Below are 8,683 nucleotides of genomic sequence, written 5' to 3' on the forward strand. Positions count from 1 at the left end.
TATTGTTTGATGGGCCATAATTAAAGAAAAAAATGTATTCATTAGCATCAGTTGTAGGGTTTTGCACTCATTTCTGATGCAGAACGGGTTAATTTTTTGTAAACATGAGCCTGCCAACTGTGTCAGGGACAGTCTAAATCTTTTCTTTGTCAAAAATTGCCCAATGAAGTGAATAGCCCTGCTGACAATACATTACCCGCAGGGCATGAACCAGTGGTCCATCTTGGACACCCAAGAGTTCATTGGGTCCCCGGTATGAACATTGTCCACATCTACCCTATCGAAGATCCTATGGTTTAGGCACTACCTGTGACTTCTGCCCGCAGCCAAAGCTGGCTTAGGCATTCTAAAGAAGGACTTTGAAGTATGACTAAGGCAGCCACCGTAGCTCCTCCTTTCAGTGGCTTGAGGATCCAATGCTTATGGGCTATGAAAGGGTAATTTGCCACACTCTTGAAAGGAATCAAAGAGGTCCTTCTACAGCATCTCTTTCAAGTGGCATATTTTGTCTCCCTCTGTGATGGCAGCAGGCGATCTGCCATTTTCCGCTTGTATCTAGGATCAAAAGGGTTTCCAACCAGTAATGGTTCCTCTCCATAATGGCTCAAATCCTGAGGTCCTTATAAAGGCACTGCAGCGTAAACGAGCCAATCCTCCACAAATTTTCCGTGGAAGAGGACCCAGAGTTCTTGGTTTTGGTAAGGGAAATGGGGTCCTCATCAAGCTCAACCCACCTATAGGATCCCAGAGGGATTGTTTTGCTGATCCACACCTTGTCGCAGCTCATCATTCTGGTTACCTGTTTGAAGATGGTGAAGATGGTACACACATCATTTTTCAGGAGTCCCTGATGTTGAGAACTGAACCCCAGGTCCCCTGAGCCTATCCTCATCCCCTACTCATTGACAGTGCAGTTGCAGCATGAGCAGCATTTTGGTTTAGCATATCAGGTGGTTCGCAAGTGGCTTTCCTCTGCATTTAGGTCAAGTTGACTCTTGCCGCACACTCTTCTGGCCTGCTTCAGCACATTATGGAAGCCAGGGTACATAACTAAGAATCACTGCACCACTAGGTTGAGGACATGCACCAGACAAGGCATATGTGTGAACTTTCACTGTCAAAAGGGTGGACAGCAGGTTCCCAGATAGCAAGGATAACTTGCCACAAATTTGTGGCAATGTTGAACTCTGATGTTGAAGTCTGTTAACTTGCTGCACATTTTTACTGGCAAGTTGTACACTTGCAGAGCACTTGAAGCACAAGTTCTAGTTGACACTTTTCCAATTTGTAGTAAATTTGCATGGCAAGTCTCTAACAAGAGCAAATTTGCAGTGGTGAGCCTACAACAGGAGCTCTGCAAGTCTACAGCATGAAAATTCAGCCACAGTGACCCCTGTGGTGGGATGACTATTGCTGAACCAGAACTTGCAGCAGACTTGCAGCATGTTTGCAACGAAAGTTGATCTGGAGTCATGCAATGTGGACTTGCTGTAATTGTGCAACAAACTTCTGAAGCCTGGCAAGTCTAGCAACAGCTTAGCAAGTCATTTTCAAACTTGCAGCACAATTGCTTGCTATCTCGGGTTGGTGCTGCTGTGACCTTACCTGGCCCAACATAGTGTGTGGGGTCAGACACATCTTGGCCTGCCCCCTGAAGAGCTGACAGAATCTCTGGCCCAGTGTGGCTCCTGTTCCCCCAGGAATACGAATTACCAGCATTTATGACTGCGCCATAGCATAGGCTCTTGGTTGCTTGGAAAGACTGGTGGTTCTGATTAATAATTAGATGAGGCTATTGAGGAGGAGTGGGTAGGGGTGACCGAGTTGTTACCATCAACAAGGTGCAGGACACAAGGTGGCACCACCAGCTTCATTCTGCATCCTTCCTAGCCATCTGCAAATTTACTCAGTGTGCCATAAAACAAAAAAAAATACAACGTCCCTGCACATGTTTCCTGGACCACATACCTGTGGTCATGTAGGCCCTGCCACTGAGGATGAAGCAACACTGAAACACACGCCTGTGAAGGGCAGCGATGGCCTTCTGGGCTAAAATATCATGCTTGGGTACCTGCCACTGTGCTGCAGTAAAGGCCATAGTTGTAGAAGGGGACAGACTTCATCAGCTGGGAAGGGAGCAGTTGTATATCCAGCAATGTTGCATCGCAGTGGTGTGTGTGGGTGATGTGCGCTTAAAAAAATTACTGCTTGCAGAACTTTATCCAGCACAGCTCAGTGCAAAACAAATTCACCGCCTCACACCTCGCAGCTGGCAACTGAACTTAATGAAATGTCTTTGTTACATTTCGGTAATGTTAATTTAAAAAAATAAAAGTGAACAGTGTAATGTGCTGAGATTGGCACATTGCCACTGCTGCAATCCCGCTGGACCACACTGCACACAAGTCACTGCGTTACAACGCAGTGGCTGATGTGAATTAGCCCTTAATGCTTGTTTACAATATGTAAATAATTTAATGTGCATGGTCAGAACACAGGGTCACTTTAAAGTATAACTTAAAAACAAAATGTTTCATTTTTTTACATGTTATCTGACAGTCTTTTCTAGAGCTCAGTCACTGCCCATGGTATCTAATTATGAAGGAGCAACATTGTCACCCTAGCCTGCTTTCCTGATGTGGAATACAAACACCTCCTCTTCTCTTTTCCATTACCAAAGTGATGTTTGAGACATCACTTTGGTGCATAAAAACTTACAAAGCCGCTTTAATTCAAGCAAAATCATCAGGTTTTTTTTTCTGTACTTGCAAAAAAAATGTACTAAGCCTGAAAAATACAAGGACTGGTATGCAGCAATATACAGAAAAACCTTGGATTGCGAGCAACTTGGTCTGCGTGTGTTTTATAAGATGAGCACATTTTTTTTATACATTTTAACTTGAGAAAATAGCAATGTCTTGCAATACGAATAGCAACTTCGTTCCACAACGTTCCTGCTGATTGTTGAATCCAGCAGGAGCTGCGGAGTATAAAAGAGAAGAGAGGGGCCTCTAAGTAGCAATATGGTTATATTTAATGAAGGTACAACATTTAGCAACTCACATGGCTGATCATTAAAACAGGCACATCTAAGTATGCAGGGATCAGGGGTTACATTAAATGTAACCATATTGCTACACTTAGAGGCGCTTCTCTTCTCTTTTATACTCTGTATCTCCTGCTGGATTTATCATCACTTTTATATGAATAAATGGTTGTGGAATGAATCAACTGAGTTTCATTATTTCTTATGGGGAAATTTGCTTTGATATATGAGTGCTTTGAATTGCAAGCAGATTTCTGGAACTAATTATGCTCGCAATCCAAGGTTTTACTGTATTACATTTTCTTCTTGGGTTTAAAAAATTGCTTTATAAATAAAAAGGTAAATCCCTAAAACAGAGCAACAACAATTTAACTCTCGAAGTATCATGATCAATTGGTAAACCAGCTACAGATTTTACTTTGTCTTCTGAGTTGCTGCCATATCTATCTATGGCACTGTATACTGTAGCATTTACAAGTTAAACTAATGCTTACTCCTTGAAGATGAAATAGGTGAGAAGATGTGATAAACTTACCCCTATTTCCATTCTTTAAATAAATTCTATTAACATTTTCTATATTTATATTTACATTTTAAACATTTTTATTGAATGTTTAGTATATTACAACTATTAAACTACTGGAGTCTACAAACAGACAAATTGCAGTATAGATATAACCGCTCATTAAAGTAATGGAAACATATTGTATGGATAGTCCCATATCTACATTTCTTACCTTTTTCAAATCATATATGGAATTCTGAAGTCTTTGTGCATCTTCTAGTCCAAATAGAAAAGTGTGGTTAGAGATCCTTATATCTTAAACCAGGATAACACCCGTAATCCTTCCTAGTTATCATAAAGCCAAAACCTATTATAGTTGCTTGGGTGATCCAAGGTAAACTATCAGTGGCAAATCAGGATATATAAAACCATCAAGGTCATGCATTAGTTTGAACTATGCCCACTTGTTCCAACTACAATGATAACAGGTCATTCTTATCTCTGCGTATCTTTAATAAGGATATTCTTCTTGCAGTTGGCAGGTGCTGCACATATTGTATATTCAGAAAAAAAGGAGTACAGAGGTAAAAGGCTTTACAAGAGTAATTCTTCACTTCAATAATGTGTTTTCCTGTGGAGGGTTTATGTTTCAATCTCTTCCCACATTTCACGCATGTTGAAATCACAATAAAAAAACAGGTTTTATATATATATATATATATATATATATATATATATATATATATATATATATATATATATATATATACACACACAGTGTATATATATATATATATATATAATATATATATATATATATATATATATATATATATATATATATATTGTAAATATAGTATTTTTTGTTCTATTTTTTTGGACGTACATTACTGTTATATGTTAAAGGATAAGTTCACCTTCATAGAAAATAACAATGCACATATCCCCCCCCCCCAAAAAAAAAAAATGTGCATTTATTATTTTTTCCCCTATGAGCCTGTAAAGCATCACACCAGCTATCAGTGGAACACTGGTGCAATTCAATTACAGGCTTTTGCAGACATTTCCTCTAGCTTTCTTGCCCGTTCCACTTTACAGGCTTTCTATTTGAGAACTACGAGGGTGGAAACGGAGCTTGTCATTTTTACATTCACAGATTCCTGGGAGGAATCCCAGATTGCTGTGGGGGCAGAGCCCTGCACAACCATGCTGATGTGCTAATTTTAAAATGTGACAGAGGGTGCAGGGGAGAAAAACGGGAGATGCTGGGGTAGGCTGGAGCATGTTACACATTACACCCTAGATACCATTGTAACATGCTCCAAAAGTGAACTTAACCTTTAAAAAACATAAAATAGCAGAAAATACACACACATACACAAAGAAAAATCAAAACAAATTTTTTGTGTATCGTTTATTAAACTCTCCACATTGAGTAACAACTTGGTAGGCATTGCTGAGCAACTTCAAGTTGCTGTCAAAATGTTACTTTATGTGTAGGGTTTAATACTGGTACTAATATATATATATACTGTATATATATATAAAATGATCTTGGACTCTTTTATCTGTCTTTGCCCTGGTGCTCCTTTTTGTATGTAGCACGGCCCCCCGGAGGACTGCTGAGAATTACCTGCTCATTTGCACGACCAAGTGAACCTTACAATCCACCTGACACTCTGGGTTCAGACATCCTTGCAGCACAGTGTGGCAATAATCAAACAACTCAGTGTAATTAGGTTATAGAGATATTTTACTTGAACCAAATAAAAGGAGAAGTTTTTACAAAGAGGAAGTAATACATTTGCTGAGCTTTAAGCAACAGCGCTAACTCAGCAGAAAAATTCCTCCCAAAGGCACAAGACAGAGTTTAACAACGACAATACTGTAAACATATATGTACACTTCCTTTAGATATTATGTCAACCCCTAGTGGATGTTTCAGTTAACTGCTTAAACTGTCACCCTCTAGAAAATGGAACCTGGCCAGCCTACACGCTATCCTAGGAAGGGAGAGCAGGTCTAGAGAGGAGTAAAATAAGGGCCTTTCTATAAGTGATGGCGGTAAAGTCCACGTTTCAGATCTGATGTTCTTTACTGGCTAGTTGGAGCTCATTAACTGTAATCCGTTTACAGTGAAAATGATGGATTCTCAACAAAGTAGTACGGATAACTAGCTTCAAGGGCTTAATATCATCAATTTATGGACAATTGATGGCCAGAACGACAAGATTACAAACGCTTTCACGCATCAGGGAGGGGTGGGAGGCTGATGTGGGGGAGATGGCGGATGATCAGTGGGATAGGATCTTGGAGCTTGGACCACTGGTGTCTGTCTCTCCATCGCAGTGGGCTTCGCACCTCTTGCTGGTGCATAGAGCTTATTACACCTCCAGAAGTTGCATAGATTCGGTCGGAGATCAGACGACAAATGCCCCAGATGTTTAGAGATGGGCGATCTTATACATATAATGTGGAGATGTCCGAAACTAGTCAGATACTGGGCCGAGATCCTAAACATTATTGAAACCAGGTTTGGGATTAGACTGGAATTTGAGGCCAAGACTTGCATGCTGGGGCTAATTAGACAGAACATCGGAAATGGTTATATAGTTACAGCAGTGGTAAGATGCCTATACCAAGCAAGGAAACTGATAGCACAATCTTGGTTGTCAGTGGTGCCCCCTACCCCGGAAGAATGGGTTAGAACAATAGATACATTGGTGAGAACAGAAAGGATAAGTTACACTAGAAGGGGAAGCTATAGGAAGTTCATAAAGATATGGGAATTATGGTATCAGGGAGTGAGTAATGAGTTGGGAAATTCTTAATGAGGGCTTGAAGGATTTAGGTGGTTCCGAGTGTATGAAAGCAGAAAAAGCTGTATCTCGAAGTAAGAACTATATATCAATTCCCCAACAGGATAACATGGTTTGCTAGGCTTAAGATTAGGCCAGTTTATTCAGAGACAAATAGATTGGGGTGGGGGGAGGGATTTGGGGTTACAGGGGAGGGGGGAGGGCTGTGGTTAGAGGTAAGCTAAAAAGTTATGAACATGATATTGTGTTTGTGATGTGGTAGGGTTGGTCTATGGGTTAGTAAATGTATTAAGCGTCTTGTTCATTGTGACATTGTATAATTTGAAAAATGTAATAAAAAGGATTTAAATTACAAAAAAAAAAAGAAAATGATGGATTTCTCGCATCAAAGAAAGCTAAAGGTGTCTGAGCACAGTGTTCAAGTAATGCAGTAAAGTGTTCTTGGAGTAAAGATGTCTGTGCAAAGTGTCTCAAAATGATGGTGACAAAGAATGGATAACGGTCGAGCAATTTGCCCTCTCACCAATGACCAGACTGATCTGATGTCCCCCGGAACTCAGGTAGCGACACTTGTGCAGTGGATCCGCTGTCTCGATCTCTTGATGTGAAGCTGCCACACACACCGACAGGCAGGCGACCAGAGTGGTGCTGGAAAGGATGTCTGACAGCGAACAACAGAGCTAGGCCTCTCAGGCCACGGGTTGGAAGCACGACTACGCATGGTAGGCCGTGACCTCTCTGTTGCACAGAGAGGCCATCTTGCTTCAGGCCCTGGAGGAAGAGAGCGTCCGCGCAGGCTTTGGTTGCTTTTATAGCTACTCCCGGAAATCTTCAGATGGCAGCAAGGAACCCTGGGATATGCAGCCCTGGCACATAATCATGCAAAGCAATTATCTGACAGGGAAACTATTCGTCCCACAATCCTTTTATTGGGCACACAAATATGATGTCAATGGATACACTGATCACTAGAGGGACAGGTGATACCCAGCAATGCTAGAAGGTACGGTGCTTTATGTTTGTAGTCCATACTGCTACATGTATCTAAATGGTTTGAGCTACAGTTGGGATTGAGGGAAGCTGTGTGGGAGTTGCCTCGCCAGGGCTATTGAGCTTGTTTTGTTTTCTTTCATCTAACTACACATGAAAGTGTAAAAGTTCTGAGCTCCTCTTTGAGTATGTTGTTCTGGAGCTTAAAAAACGTAAGGGCAGTGGAGTACCTACGGGGGGTTCCACCTTGGGTGCCACACATTGGGGGAGTGTCAGGCCTGCAGCGGCTTGGCGGTGCTCACCCCTCCTTCCTCCTGTCAGGACGAAGACTCAGCAGCTCTCACCAGGTTGCCCACCGAGCTTCCTGCCCACTCTGTTCCTTCCCCATTGGCCACAATGGAAGGCCAATCAAAGGAGACTAGGGGAGAATCATGGGAAATTTAGTCCCAGAAGATTGGTGGCCCCATTTTCCACAGGGAGCAGACTACAGCTCAATCAATAGAGAGAGATCTAGAGAGAGAGATCGAGACTGCAACCTGGGAAAAAGAAAGAGAGGAGTGTGCTGGGTGGAAGCCAGAGAGAGAGCCACGTTGCCCAGCACCACCAGAGACAGCCACGCTGCCCAGCGTCACCAGAGAGAGCCACACTGCTAAGCGCCACTAGAGAGAGCCACACTACCCAGCACCACCAAAGAGCCACGCTGCCCAGTGCCACCAGAGAGAGCCACACTGCCCAGCATCACCAAAGAGAGCCACACTGCCCAGTGCCACCAAATAAAGCCACACTGCCCAGCGCCACCAAAGAAAGCCACATTGAGAGTTCAAAGTCAATTTCAACTTCAATGTCAACTCCAACTTTTAATGATATTTTACAAATTAAACCCCACAAAAATATATAAGTAATACAGCGCTGCATAGAAAATTGGAAGTAAATAGCAGCCAACACACCTGTAGACTCAAGTATTAGAAAAAATGTATAAAAAAGTGTAGCGCTATAAACGCAAAAAATTAAGTGAATAATGTTTAAACACAACCCAAAGTGTATAACATACAATTATGTGTAAGCATAAAGAACTATGATGTACTCTGTAGGTACAAATACTGTGTACATACTATGAACAAAGTGGAAAAAACAATGCAATATTAGTATAAGCTAAATATAATATAATTGAATCATAATATATGATATGCAAATAATAATTGAAAAATAAATAACAAATAAAAATAGTAGTATAAATATGGTGAAGTCAAAAAAGTCCAAATGGGGTTGACACCACCCAGAACCCGTATATCGAAAGTCCACCAATGTTGTTGAAAATAGTAA

General features: G+C 41.3%; 1 protein-coding gene across 1 annotated transcript in view; it reads right to left on the bottom strand.

Annotated features, from left to right (window-relative positions):
- Positions 1-3,839, bottom strand: part of LOC141114268 (BPI fold-containing family B member 4-like) — an 80,021-nt gene extending 76,182 nt beyond the window's left edge. The window contains exon 1 of the mRNA XM_073607853.1: positions 3,784-3,839. The gene's annotated coding sequence lies outside the window, so the exon portion shown is untranslated. The remainder of the gene's footprint in view (positions 1-3,783) is intronic.
- Between the last annotated feature and the right edge of the window lie 4,844 nt (positions 3,840-8,683).

The sequence above is a fragment of the Aquarana catesbeiana genome, linkage group LG12, assembly GCF_042186555.1.
Source record: "Aquarana catesbeiana isolate 2022-GZ linkage group LG12, ASM4218655v1, whole genome shotgun sequence".
NCBI lineage: Eukaryota > Metazoa > Chordata > Amphibia > Anura > Ranidae > Aquarana > Aquarana catesbeiana.